Source organism: Tachypleus tridentatus, chromosome 3, assembly GCF_004210375.1.
Source record: "Tachypleus tridentatus isolate NWPU-2018 chromosome 3, ASM421037v1, whole genome shotgun sequence".
Taxonomy (NCBI): Eukaryota; Metazoa; Arthropoda; class Merostomata; order Xiphosura; family Limulidae; genus Tachypleus; species Tachypleus tridentatus.
The window spans coordinates 110979052-110994948 of NC_134827.1; the positions used below are offsets into that span (position 1 = coordinate 110979052).

Consider the following 15897-nt stretch of genomic DNA (forward strand, 5'->3'; position numbering starts at 1 on the left):
TATTTTACAATTCACTTGTTTATTGTTTTGTTTTTAATATGAAACTAATATTACTACACACACACACCTCTGTACTGTGTCAAGAATGGTGGAGAGATGTGTCCCAGTAACTAGTGCTTTAGACTCGTTGTCGGAGGTTCGATGTTCGAGAATTGCTCGCGTTATGTTTTTACATTTTTTAACAAGTCACTCCCTAGTTTTTCAGTTTGTCTAGCTGTGTCACCTATTCCTGGGAGTGTGTCGTTCAAATCAAAGCTCATAACCTGCTTTTATATGTTTCTTGGAATCGGATGGAACTGACTTTGAATAAGACACGAACTATTTTTCCAAAAATTGAGTTTCTGTGAGGGTCGCGAGTTCGAATTACCGCCACACCAAAGATGCTCGCCCTCTCAGCCATGGGTGCGTTATAACGTTACGATCAATCCCATTATTCGTTGGTGAAATAGTAGCCCATGAGCTGCCTTCCTTCTAGTCTTACGCTTCTAAATTAGAAAAGGCTAGTGCAAATAGCCCTCGTGTAGCTTTGCGCAAATTCAAAACAAATGAACAAAATATATAATTTCAATGTATTGTCTTTTTTGACAACATAAAAAGAGTCCATTGTTAAGTGGCACAGTCTATGGACTTATAATTCTAGAAACCGGGTTTCCGTATCCGTAAAAGTCATAACACAAGTAACCCATTGTGTAGCTTTATTCGTAACTACAAACTAACAAATCGTTGTTAAGATCACCTGTTATTCAAATGACTCGCAGTAAATGACTTTTAATTTTAAGCTAGGACTCGCCACCAGCGCCAAGTTCACAAACCGTAAATTTTCGGTCCGTGCTGTATCAAATTGAATACGTTTTTTTTTTTAAAGTTACCAATTTAAAAAATGACCGTTTCGTTGTTTGCTGTACTTCATTAAAACTGGAGCTAGAATATAAAGTGAATCACCATTTCCTTATACACTTAAGAGTATCGAACATTAAGGCGAAGGAAATATTTGACCTATCTGCTTCATCGATGAGTTTCGACATAGCGAACTTCTATAAATTAAAGAATTATACGAGATGGTTCATTAGAGTCCACAGTAACTTAGAAACCTGGGGTTGTCATGGCAACGATGGTTATTCTTATGAGACAGGAAGAGTTCTATCCTGTGAGGCGTCCTCTCTGGTAAAAGCAAGCAACAGGAAAGGCTAGTTTAAACGAGCATAAGGAACCTCTCGTGCGTATGAGGATTAATAGCTGATACTGTCTACGATCCAGACAGGACCCGTCTGATGTGTGTGTGTGGAGGAACACAAAGAAATGGAAACTGAATAAAGAGAAAGTTAGTAAACAGATCCAAGATGGAGCAGGGGTTTGGTATCAGGGTCCAGAACTTCTCTGAGTGGCCACACCGTTATGACAAATGTGTTGAACTCAATACAAAGAAACTTCATTAGGTATTCATAAAGTTTGTTCTGTAGATTAACTTGAGAGGAAACAACATGATCTGATGACATTTAGTCCACAACACTTCTATATAACTATACAACAAGAGAAAACAAACACTATAAAACAATATAGAGAAGAACAAACACTATACTTCACTATAAAACAATATAGAGAAGAACAAACACTATACTTCACTATAAAACAATATAGAGAAGAACAAACACTGTACTTCACTATAAAACAATACAGAGAAGAACAAATGTACTTCACTATAAAACAATATAGAGAAGAACAAACACTGTACTTCACTATAAAACAATACAGAGATGAACAAACACTGTACTTCACTATAAAACAATACAGAGATGAACAAACACTGTACTTCACTATAAAACAATGCAGAGAAGAACAAAACACTGTACTTCACTATAAAACAATACAGAGAAGAACAAACACTGTACTTCACTATAAAACAATACAGAGAAGAACAAACACTGTACTTCACTATAAAACAATACAGAGAAGAACAAACACTGTACTTCACTATAAAACAATACAGAGAAGAACAAACACTGTACTTCACTATAAAACATTACAGAGAAGAACAAACACTGTACTTCACTATAAAACAATATAGAGAAGAACAAACACTGTACTTCACTATAAAACAATACAGAGAAGAACAAACACTGTACTTCACTATAAAACAATACAGAGAAGAACAAACACTGTACTTCACTATAAAACAATATAGAGAAGAACAAACACTGTACTTCACTATAAAACAATACAGAGAAGAACAAACACTGTACTTTACTATAAAACAATATAGAGAAGAACAAACACTGTACTTCACTATAAAACAATACAGAGAAGAACAAACACTGTACTTCACTATAAAACAATACAGAGAAGAACAAACACTGTACTTCACTATAAAACAATACAGAGAAGAACAAACACTGTACTTCACTATAAAACAATACAGAGAAGAACAAACACTGTACTTCACTATAAAACAATACAGAGAAGAACAAACACTGTACTTCACTATAAAACATTACAGAGAAGAACAAACACTGTACTTCACTATAAAACAATATAGAGAAGAACAAACACTGTACTTCACTATAAAACAATATAGAGAAGAACAAACACTGTACTTCACTATAAAACAATACAGAGAAGAACAAACACTGTACTTCACTATAAAACAATATAGAGAAGAACAAACACTGTACTTCACTATAAAACAATACAGAGAAGAACAAACACTGTACTTCACTATAAAACAATACAGAGAAGAACAAACACTGTACTTCACTATAAAACAATATAGAGAAGAACAAACTGTACTTCACTATAAAACAATACAGAGAAGAACAAACACTGTACTTCACTATAAAACAATATAGAGAAGAACAAACACTGTACTTCACTATAAAACAATACAGAGAAGAACAAACACTGTACTTCACTATAAAACATTAAGAACAAACACTGTACCTCACTATAAAACAATACAGAGAAGAACAAACACTGTACTTCACTATAAAACAATACAGAGAAGAAAAAACACTGTACTTCATTATAAAACAATATAGAGAAGAACAAACATTACTTCACAATACAATAAGAGAAATAGACTGAGAAAATAAAAGTAGAATTGTGTGTCTTAAAATTATGAATCTTGAAAATGATAGGAGAAAGCGATGGCTATAAGAAATATTAGAAGTGGAATCACTTTATATGGAACACGATTTTACTACGGATCGATTACCACTTTGAATGGAGTCTTATCTCGCTGGGATTTTTTTCGTTTAAATTAAACCTGCACTCGGTAATGGATCCTCGTTCGACCTTCATTTCCTCCAACCGTTCATCGAGAGGAAACTGTTATTCATACTGTAATGTAAGTTAACTATCGAGAACATATTGATAATGTTTTCATTTGGGTGTCGAATCTTCAAAAAAGTTATGAGAGAAAAAAAAATCCACCATTTTTTTTTGTATATTATTTCATTGTACGGAATTTGCTTTAAACTATCTGTGCTAGGTATCCCGAATTTTTAATGGTTAGACTAGAGGGAGCGGTCAGAGATACCCAACATTAACTTTTGAGCTACGCTGATCGAATAATGTCATTTGACTGTCACTTTTATAACGCATCTACGCAGCGCGAGAATTTTACGTCAACAGGACACAAATCAAAGGACTCCCAGACTTGCAGTCTGGCACGGAAGGCACTAAACTAGACTGAGCTTAATACTTAAATGTTTGTATACGTGTTCAGCTAGATTTCTAATTTTTTTATAACTTGTAACGACATAAACTATTATGTTGCGTGTTTTCAGTGGAGTTATGTTTCTAGTTTTGAAGTTTTATTCTAAATCTCAAATAAGTTCATTTTATGTTGCCTTTAGTGCTTAGAGTTATCTTTAATTTGCATATAACATTGCTATGATTAGAACGAAAACGTTTCATATAACATTGCTATGATTAGAACGAAAACGTTTCATATACAGTTAAAACTCGTAGTGATCGAAATATAGTTACTTTACATGCTCAATTGATTCAGGGCTTTGCTGTATTTATTTCGGATTCAATTTTTCTGTAGAATTTGCCTTTATTATATATGTTTTATACACGTACTCGTTGTATTACTCTACTTATTAAATTTAAAATAGTAAAGGCCAGTGTTTCAAAGTTCGAATAAAGCCAACCATTTACAAATAATATTTCTTGAATTCTAAAACTGTAACAGGGTTGTTTATATGCCCAATAAAGGAGTTGTTAAAGACAAGCACTAAAAATGTATTTAGTGCTCACAAAAAATTATTTTATTTTTTTAAAACCAAAGAAGGCTAAAGTAACTGAGATAAGCATATTTGGAATTTGCTGGTTAAGCCTCGTTAGGCTTAATTGTGACCTAAATGCCATCACATTAGAGTTAACTCAGTGTAGGATAAAACATTTCCGTAGAGTTTAAATGTGTTTTTTAGTTACTTCAGTATATTGTGGAGGTTAAAGTTGATTGACAACCGCAACTTGTAGATGTTAGAGAGTGTGCTCATAAACCTTTAAGTATATTTAGCTACTATACTACAAGACACGAATAATGCGCTGAAATACATCATTGAAGACTTGTAAGGCTTAATTAATGTTGAAATACATCATTGAAGCCTTGTGAGGCTTAATTATGATATAAATATAATCTTTCTAGTTAAATTAGATTAAAAAGAACTGTAATACACTGTTATATTAAATGTTAATGCTGTTCTTCGTTACTAACTAGATTATAGAGAATAATGTTATAATTTGTCAATTAAGCCTCGTTAGGCTTAATCGTGATATAAATGTCATCACCCAAATTAAATCGAGAAATATCAGCAACATGTAATATAACATGCATTAATGACGTTTTAATTAATTCTTAGTTATCCTAGTATACCACAAGGAATAAAAGTAAAATGTATGTTGTACCATTTAAGAGTAATTAACCCTAATAAAATAGTTTTATCACCATTAACGTAAATGTGATGACGTAACTCTCTCCACTTTATCCCATTTGTTTCAGTCTACCAATCTGTACCATTCTCATCATATAACCAAGTGTTTCAGTCTTGAATAATTCTGAGGATCTTATAAAAAAAAAAACAACAGTGAAAAACAAACATTTTAGTTACTGACAAACATATATACATATTCAATTTATTCCCATTGAAACATCATATACATACAATTTTTATATGTTTGTACAAACACCCACACACACGTATATATATATATTTATTCATATCTTTATGTTTAGATACATGTTCTGAAGATACCAATATAAACAAGAGAATACAGTGAAAACACTGTAATAACCAGTTACTTAGCAACTCTCACCAAGTTATATTTTCTTTATGATTTAAAATTATATTTACGTCATAAATAAGGAGTAATGCTTATCTGATAAACAGGAAATAATTAGTATTAGAAAACCCAAAGTAATTTTTCCTGATAAATCAGAAGTAATGTTTATCTAGTTAACCTAAAGTAAGTTATACCGATAAACTAGCAGCATTTTAAACTAATAAACTGTAATGACTTAGTCTAATGGATAAAAAATAATATTTATTGATAAATTAATAGCAATTTTCGTTATTAATCAGATACTTGTCAAGATGTTACCCAACAATATTTTGTTTCAGACTAGGGAAACTTTGAAATCAAACATTATAGCTATAAAAACAGTAAAATAATAACAATAAAAAACACTGTTCTTTGAAAAAACTTTTGTAATTCACAAATAGCCCCTTAACTAACAATAATAATACCAATGCAACTTATTTGGGTGTTACGTATTTTGGATGTACAGTTTTTACAAATATGGTCATCATTTGAAGTATAGAACATTCGAATACAAAAATATATAGCGATACAAAACGCTTATTACAATTACTTTAACATTTGTTTACAACGTTACATGCTTTTCTATAATTTATAGAGTTACAAAACTAAAAATATTAAACATCAAAGAATTTATTCATTATAAACACCTAGAGTTACATACAAGTTTCATTTAGAACAGCTGCAGTCATAAGTTGTAAATACGTTGCTTAGCACAAAAGATTACTTTGGTTTGTTTCGTAATTTAAATACATTTAGCTTGGCGTAACTAATTACTGTAGGTCTACTAAATGATAGTTTAGCGTAGACGACAGTTATGAAACAGTTAGCTTGATTATAAGACAACCCAGATTTGGCTAGGAACAAGGCATGCACAAGTCAATATATTTTATTTAAATACCTGCTTTCAGCTTTTACTAGTTGTTATTACGGTAACCAGTGTGATAGAAAATTAATTATTGATGGTTAAAGTTACTTTATCCAATTATTTAGTAATCCCAGCAGCTGGTGCATAACTTGTGCTGTGCTACAGTTTAATAAAATTATTAGCGAATCCAAATTAGGCTTAGTTAAACGTTTCTTAAGCCTACTCGTATAAATAAATTATAGTAATTTTCTCCGGAAAACACACAGAGTATTATTTTTCCATGTGTTTCCTATTCTAAAGAATATTTCTATCTTTATAATTTGTTGATATATTAAATTAATAACAAAATCCAGGATGTTTAATGTTGACTGCTTTTGTTTCGAACAATTCCTGGAGTAAGACGAAAATTTGAACCAAAGTAAACCTCAAGAAAAGTTAAAACGTCTTTGTAAATTTATCACACCTATAATTGTCTTTTTTTGTTTGAGAAATTTTCCATAAAGCTACCCAAGTTTGTTTGTATTTAAGCTCAAAGTTATGCGAAGGGCTATCTGCGTTGTGCCCAGGTATTGAAACTCGCTTTTTTAACGTATGAGTCCTCATACTTACTGCTAAACCACTAGACGACTAACGACGCCTGAGTGACTTGTTTGTAACTGTCGTTATTTTGACCTGATGGGCTAGAGGGAAAGCAGTTACTTGACAGTAGTCTTGGTAAACTCTTACCAGGGATTTGACTATCATTCTTATAACGCCACCGAAACTGTGGAGCACGTTTTTTGTAGCAACTTAACACGAATCCTAAATCCTAGAATTCCCAGTTCAAGCTCGACTCGTAATTTGAGGGTCGCGGGTTCGAATCTCCGTCACACCAAACATGCTCGCCCTTTTCTCCGTGGAGGAGTTATTATGTGTCGATTAATCCCGCTGTTCATTCATTGGTAAAAGAATAGCCCAAGACTTGGCGGTGGGTGATGATGACAAGTTACCTTCCCTCTAGTCATACACTGCTATATTAGGGGTGGTTAACGCAGATAGCTCTCGTGTAGCTTTGCGCGAAATTCAAAAGCAAACATACAAACAGTGAAGCAAGTTAACCCACGGTCACGGTCAGGTTTATCTTCATAATAAAATATCAATATTTTCTTCACAAAACCGTAGGACTTTTCGCTTTAAAATATAAAAATTAAAGACCTTACTTTCCTATTATACCCGCAACGTCAATAAATGTAATAAAAATATACACAAGAATGTTTTCGTATCAGAACACCAGTGCTTTCATTCAATCCTGAAACACAAAAATAAATCGATTTTACATTATCCCGAAACTATTAATAGTACACTAATAATTCTTCCAGGGGGCGTACCTATCTGTGACGCACAAAGTATACGTTTTTGACGTTTCTAATTGGATTATAACAACCTAACCTTTATCATTGTCTCAATTCTACTTGAGCGTTCTCAGTAAAAGGTTTCAGGTTAATTATTTTACTTCATTTTTAAATATGAGATATTTAGCTTTAAATTTTGTTTTAAAAAAGGCACAGACTAATTGAGATTTCGAGAAAATGTAAGCTACGAAATCTAAACCTATATAGAAAAAGTTTTGGATAAAACATAAAGTTAAAACTAAACTTTTTCTCTCGTTCTAATTGGTTTAAATTATCGTTAGAAGTCACAATTTCGAGTCATCAGAAATTCGTCCATGATATAAAAGTATTTTGCTAAAATAACTTGAACCAAAACGATAGAGAATCATTTCTTTGTGATGTCAAGATATAATTATCTTACCAAGAATATACATTTTGTTTTAATAACTCACCATAGAGGTCTCTGTGTAGGTTTATAAACATAGAAAAATATACATGGATCAGAACATACATCTATAGAGTATCAGGCAGACAGATTAACAATATCATGGAGACAGGATTAGCACAAAAAGCGTTTGAAAATAAGGTAAAATAAATATGAAAATCTTCATAGTTGAACTTTTACCGTAGGGTAGGGGGAACTAGACAGATGGTAAGAAGTCACGTTACCTGCTATACGTAACTATAGCCTATTTCACAACAGTGATACGTCGCGAGTATCTCACGATTGATCAGCGAATAACTACATTTATGCAGTCTCAAGTTTCCACTTTAGAATCTCCTTATCTTCACAGTTTCGGAATTCGAACAGTCGCTAATGAACTATCTGTGCTGTGTCAATCGCGGGGAATTGGTCCCCCAAATTGTAGCACTGTAAGACCGTGAACTTATCGCTGGTCCACCGAGATGTGGGTATTGGGGTGGAAACTCCACTGTGGGAGAATTTTCCTCGTGATTGTATTTCTAGCCAATCATTGCGGCTTACTTTACATTTTGAATCAACTTTAAATTTATTACACTGATAAAAATTAAAACACATTAAAAGTACCGGAAACTGTTGACAAGAAACAAACACAAATACTGAACAACTCTTTGAGTTGAGTTGTCGATAAGCGCAAGGATACTCTGTGCTCTGTCCACTTAGTGCTGAGCTATTTGAGGGTAGGGTAGGGGTAACCCTTTAGATTCAAAAGTATACTGTAGGTCTGAATGCCTTTTTAGTATTATGAATACAATCAATGAATTTTATCTACACGATCTGGCAAAAATATTTTGTTTTCCCTTCATAAGAAGAATGAAGAGGGAACAGAAACTTTAAATGACTATTGTGATCAGTATAACGACTTACACAAGCAGTTTATATTTATTATTACAACAATAAAGTAAATTCTCAAAATTGGTGGACACAAAAAACTATGTTTTTCCACAGAACAAAAACAATTTAGTAGAGTTTACTGTTTTGGACAAAATGTACAGTAAATACAGTTCTGAGTGTTTCATCAATCACAATGACCTAAGAAACAGAAGAGAAATAGAAGAGTTAAGAGATATTTTTATATTTCCATCTGGAGACCAGTCATGGGCATGTTAAGAATACTGTGCAACCATTAATAATTTGGAATTACACGTTGTTATTTGTAAGATAAAACTGCAATTGACAATACTAATATCTGAAATTAAAAATAGACAGTTACATCTCATTGTTACAGCTTTATACATTCAGTTACGATGCAACTTCATTGCCTTAGATGCAATTTTTGAGCCGTTAGTGTAAAAACAGTAACGTACTTGTTTGATCACTTATCAGTACCTATCTGCATTGAAAGTAACTTTAATTCGATTTAACACAGACAAGACTGACTTTGGAATTAAGGGTAAGTTGCTATGGATTCGTTGATACGTAACTACATATCTGTAGCACAACAAGCTTGGTATGAGCGCTATGCTTTCCAAATATAGAACATATCATACGTTCAAGCATATACCGGAAATGATAAACAGCTATAGACAAGCTTGTTTACACTGTGACACCATACTTCCTTCACCGCCTTAGAAACACAGTTATACCATTTTCCTCTTTCTGTTTTTGTCCTTACAGTTACATATGCGTCTCAAACACTTGTTTGTTATTATATTTCATTTTTTCAAACCGGAATTTAAAGAAATTCGTTGTTAGCACTAAGCGGTTTGAATGCTATGAATAAAAGAAAATTGTGTTATCTTTAGCCTTAACCGGGTAGGTTGCCTTGCAGAAAGAAAGTTATATCATTATTAGCATTGACCAGGTTACCGCTTTTATAGACAATTATATCATTGTAAAAACTAACCGGGTTAGCTGCTTTGTAGAAAGAAAATTATAACATTGTTAGCACTAACCTGGTTAGCTGCTTTGTAAAAAGAAAACTATAACATTGTTAGCACTAACCTAGTTAGCTGCTTTATAGACAATTATATCATTGTAAAAACTAACCTGGTTAGCTGCTTTGTAGAAAGAAAATTATAACATTGTTAGCACTAACCTGGTTAGCTGCTTTATAGACAATTATAATATTGTTAGCACTAACCTGGTTAGCTGCTTTATAGACAATTATATCATTGTAAAAACTAACCTGGTTAGCTGCTTTGTAGAAAGAAAATTATAACATTGTTAGCACTAACCTGGTTAGCTGCTTTATAGACAATTATAACATTGTTAGCACTAACCTGGTTAGCTGCTTTATAGACAATTATATCATTGTAAAAACTAACCTGGTTAGCTGCTTTGTAGAAAGAAAATTATGACATTGTTAGCACTAACCTGGTTAGCTGCTTTATAGACAATTATATCATTGTAAAAACTAACCTGGTTAGCTGCTTTGTAGAAAGAAAATTATGACATTGTTAGCACTAACCTGGTTAGCTTCTTTATAGACAATTATAACATTGTTAGCACTAACCTGGTTAGCCGCTTTGTAAAAGAAAATTATAACATTGTTAGCACTAACCTGGTTAGCTGCTTTGTAGAAAGAAAATTATAACATTGTTAGCACTAACCTGGTTAGCTGCTTTATAGACAATTATATCATTGTAAAAACTAACCTGGTTAGCTGCTTTGTAGAAAGAAAATTATGACATTGTTAGCACTAACCTGGTTAGCTTCTTTATAGACAATTATAACATTGTTAGCACTAACCTGGTTAGCCGCTTTGTAAAAAGAAAATTATAACATTGTTAGCACTAACCTGGTTAGCTGCTTTGTAGAAAGAAAATTATAACATTGTTAGCACTAACCTGGTTAGCTGCTTTATAGACAATTATATCATTGTAAAAACTAACCGGGTTAGCTGCTTTGTAGAAAGAAAATTATGACATTGTTAGCACTAACCTGGTTAGCTGCTTTGTAGAAAGAAAATTATAACATTGTTAGCACTAACCTGGTTAGCTGCTTTATAGACAATTATATCATTGTAAAAACTAACCTGGTTAGCTGCTTTGTAGAAAGAAAATTATGACATTGTTAGCACTAACCTGGTTAGCTTCTTTATAGACAATTATAACATTGTTAGCACTAACCTGGTTAGCCGCTTTGTAAAAAGAAAATTATAACATTGTTAGCACTAACCTGGTTAGCTGCTTTGTAGAAAGAAAATTATAACATTGTTAGCACTAACCTGGTTAGCTGCTTTATAGACAATTATATCATTGTAAAAACTAACCGGGTTAGCTGCTTTGTAGAAAGAAAATTATGACATTGTTAGCACTAACCTGGTTAGCTGCTTTGTAGAAAGAAAATTATGACATTGTTAGCACTAACCTGGTTAGCTGCTTTATAGACAATTATATCATTGTAAAAACTAACCTGGTTAGCTGCTTTGTGGAAAGAAAATTATGACATTGTTAGCACTAATCTGGTTAGCTGCTTTATAGATAATTATATCATTGTAAAAACTAATCAGGTTAGCTGCTTTGTAGAAAGAAAATTATAACATTGTTAGCACTAACCTGGTTAGCTGCTTTATAGATAATTATATCATTGTAAAAACTAATCAGGTTACCTGCTTTGTAGAAAGAAAATTATAACATTGTTAGCAATAATCGGTTGTTTGTTTCCCAGAGAAACTTATCGAAACTTAGTCTTCAGGACACCTAAGTTCTTCCGGTAATTATTTCACTCCGTTTGATCAAGGTATTATACTTTCATTTTTCAACTTTGGTCATCAGTCATTAGGTTGTTACCAATCGCTGTAGACTAATACCTCTTCTTAAGGGTTCCTGTAATAACAAAAATACGTTAATGGTATATTTTTTAAAACTACAAAGCAATATCTTACCTGAACAAAGACTTGTATCTTTTTTTTTTCTTTTTCTCTCATGATAAATCTATCATGTCACGAGAATATGTGACCAGTAACCATTTTCAGATGAAACGTTGGTTCATAGCTGTAATTTTATGTACAAACAGTTGTTATTCGTTAGAAAATATAGATCCAATCCTTCACATACGAGATCTGATGAACATGTTTGTTTCTGGTAAGGTAAGTGATTTATTAATAAAAAGCGATTTTTTTAAATTATATAAATTACAATATTTGTAAATCAGTATTTTACTAAGTTACACTTACGTTGATTAGAATAACAATTCTATTTGTGTACAAATGTTAACAAGACAGATATATATACACACAATCTAGAAACTTTGAATGCCTGGCGTGGTTTAATTGGTGGACAGTTCTCGGTTGGTATTTTATGGGTCGCGAGTTCGAATCCTATTATCGAACATCTTGGTCCTTTTAGCCGTTGAGGCATTATAATGTTACGGTCAATCACCAAAAGGTGTTGGTGTTTACTAGCTGTCTTCCCCACTATTTTATAAATTACTAACAGCTGTTGCATATGTTCCACGAATAATTTCACAAGAAATTCAAAAAACAGAAAAGCAAACCAAATACGTTATTTGACCACGTTCTTTCATGGTTATAAGTTTGTTTGGAACGTTCATACATGAAAGTTATAAGCTACTTTTAGTTTCTAATTAGGCCTAAGAGATACACACTAATTATCACAGTAACAAAATGTTAATATTATTACAGTTATAAATGTTTGGCACGTTTCTTTATTGTCAAACCATCAAAACCTATTCTTCACTCTATAGGTACGTGAATAAAGTAGTCTTTCCGTTAGAAAATGTGATTTGTCCTCGGTAGATGCGTCACAAAAAAGCACGCGCTGACCTACTCACCGTTCAAAGTCGAAATAAGAAAAACTCTTTTTAGATCGACGCACATTCGCTAATTGAGAGTCAGAACCGAAAGATCGTGCAGCCATCTGGTGGTTTTATTTTATGCGATTTTCTTACTTGTTTATCAGTCTTTAACTGTGTTAAACCCAGCCAACTTATACACGCGTTTCTCCAATCGAATTTCATTAAATAGTTTTGAATTTCAAAGCATGATTCGACACAACCAGTGGTAATCAACAGATTCTAAGTTAATCCTGTCCATGTCGTATGTATCACGTATGATTCACAGTACATAATGCTATAATTTAAACCTATCCATGTCGTATGTATCACGTATGATTCACAGTACGTAATGCTATAATTTAAACCTATCCATGTCATATGTATCACGTATGATTCACAATACATAATGCTATAATTTAAACCTATCCATGTCATATGTATCACGTATGATTCACAGTACTTAATGCTATAATTTAAACCTATTCATGTCGTATGTATCACGTATGATTCACAGTACATAATGCTATAACTTAAACCTATTCATGTCGTATGTATGACGTATGATTCTCAGTACATAATGCTAACGTTAACCTTATCCATGTTCTATGTATCACGTGTGATACACAGTTCATAATGCTACAGGTTAACACTACCCCTGTCCTATGTTTTACGTGTCATTTTTGTTCTTTGTTGCTGTACCCAATAACCCATCTATGCTGTACCCAATGCACTGATCGAACTCCAGATTTTATCATTATAATTCCTCAGACTTGTTTCGTAGACATCAGGATAACTGTTTCATTTGTTCCCTGAACATGTGACACGATCATTTAAAAGAATATAACTTAATTTATAAATACAAAACCAAATGTTACAAAGTTATAGTGGTTTAACAAAGGAGAAAATCAGTAGGACGAAAAATGTTACAAAAATAAACCTTGTCTGCAACACGATACAGCATAATTCATAAAAACATATATATTTTTCACCATCATGAAACCAACACTTTGTAGTACCATTTCAATCATCGATAACAAAATTTTTTGTTAAGATTAATTGTAACGAAGTCTCAGCAGTATACTAGATTAATAATTTCAAGAACAAATTCTATATTACCTATAAATCTCTAATAATACCGTGATAGATTATGTACTTGCTCACCTGTCCTCCTAGATGAAGAATTCTGGATTGCCCTTCCAACGGCAACTGAGAGATCTACATAAGACCTTCAGACCATATCTTATCTTAGGACTCATTAAGATATAAATCACAGGTTTCCAAACGGAGTCAGATATTCCAAGCCAGAAGAGACAGAAGTGAAGAGAATGAATTCCGATGTGGTGTCCCATGAGTTGTTCGTAAATTAGAAGTGAAAACCAAGGACCCCAGGAGATGGTGAACACCAAGATGAGGACAAACGCCATCATGTGGTCAGGATTGGAGAGGTTCTCACTCATGGCGGTGGCATATTCCTTCTCTTCCTTCGTCATGCATCGTCTGATTTTATGCATCGTGGAAAATATGTAGAAGAATGAGTAGATGATAGTGATGACAGCAGGGTCAAGATGAGAACGAGAAGGGTCACGCTGTACGGAAGCATCTCGCCAAGATCCAGCATACATACAAATCCGTCCTCGTAGTAGATCCCCTTGGAAAGCCCGAGGAGTGGCGGGCAGCAGAGGAACATGGACGTCACCCAAGTGAAAACCATCCAGCACTGACACCTGGTTGGGGTCTGGATGGTGTCGTAGCGAAGAGGTTTCCTGATGGCCAGGTAGCGATCCACGGCAATCCACATAAAAGTATAGACACTGACACTCCAGAGGGTTAGTTCCAGATATCCACTTATTCTACAGAGTAGGTGGCCGTACATCCAGTGCCGGACATCGCTGGATACACAGACAGAGGGACGATGACCACCCCACACATCAAGTCTGCCGTGGCCAAGGACAAAATGTAGTAGTCCATGGCCTCCTTCTGCACCGGCGATGTTAAAACGGTGGCAATTGCAAGCAAGTTGGTTCCAATTATCGTCAAGCAGATGAGTAAAATGACAACTGCTTCTACTATACGGTCAGCCGTTATCTGGATCTCCCCCGAACTGCTGAGTGTGACAGCATCATTTTCAAAGTGTCCAGTCATAGTTTGACCTTCTTAGTGGGAGATGTTATAGTTTTATCCAACCTGAAATAAGAATATTTACAACCATTTCTGCATCATCGACAACTTTTGGAACATTCTAGTAAATATGTCACTTAAATTAATTCTAAACATATCTACTTTGTTCTCATATCTACACAGTGGAAAGAACACTTCTAAGAGACAAGTGACTGCGTTAACCAGTAAAACATACCAGCGTTCACTACACTGACAAGTAACTAGCCCTAACGTTACCAAAACTGTTCACCTCACCACATTAATTAGCAACTAGTACTAACGTTACCAAAACTGTTCACCTCACCACATTAATTAGCAACTAGCCCTAACGTTACCAAAACTGTTCACCTCACCACATTAATTAGTAACTAGCCCTAACGTTACCAAAACTGTTCACCTCACCACATTAATTAGCAACTAGTACTAACGTTACCAAAACTGTTCACTTCACCACATTAATTAGCAACTAGTACTAACGTTACCAAAACTGTTCATCTCACCACATTAATTAGCAACTAGTACTAACGTTACCAAAACTCTTCATCTCACCACATTAATTAGCAACTAGTACTAACGTTACCAAAACTGTTCATCTCACCACATTAATTAGCAACTAGTACTAACGTTACCAAAACTCTTCACTTCACCACATTAATTAGCAACTAGTACTAACGTTACCAAAACTCTTCACTTCACCACATTAATTAGCAACTAGTACTAACGTTACCAAAACTCTTCACTTCACCACATTAATTAGCAACTAGTACTAACGTTACCAAAACTGTTCATCTCACCACATTAATTAGCAACTAGTACTAACGTTACCAAAACTCTTCATCTCACCACATTAATTAGCAACTAGTACTAACGTTACCAAAACTGTTCACTTCACCACATTAATTAGTAACTAGTACTAACGTTACCAAAACTGTTCATCTCACCACATTAATTAGCAATTA

General features: G+C 33.6%; 1 pseudogene; it reads right to left on the bottom strand.

Annotated features, from left to right (window-relative positions):
* Window positions 1–10959: 10959 nt before the first annotated feature.
* On the bottom strand, window positions 10960–14961 carry LOC143246168 (melatonin receptor pdcr-1-like; annotated as a pseudogene).
* Window positions 14962–15897: the final 936 nt, after the last annotated feature.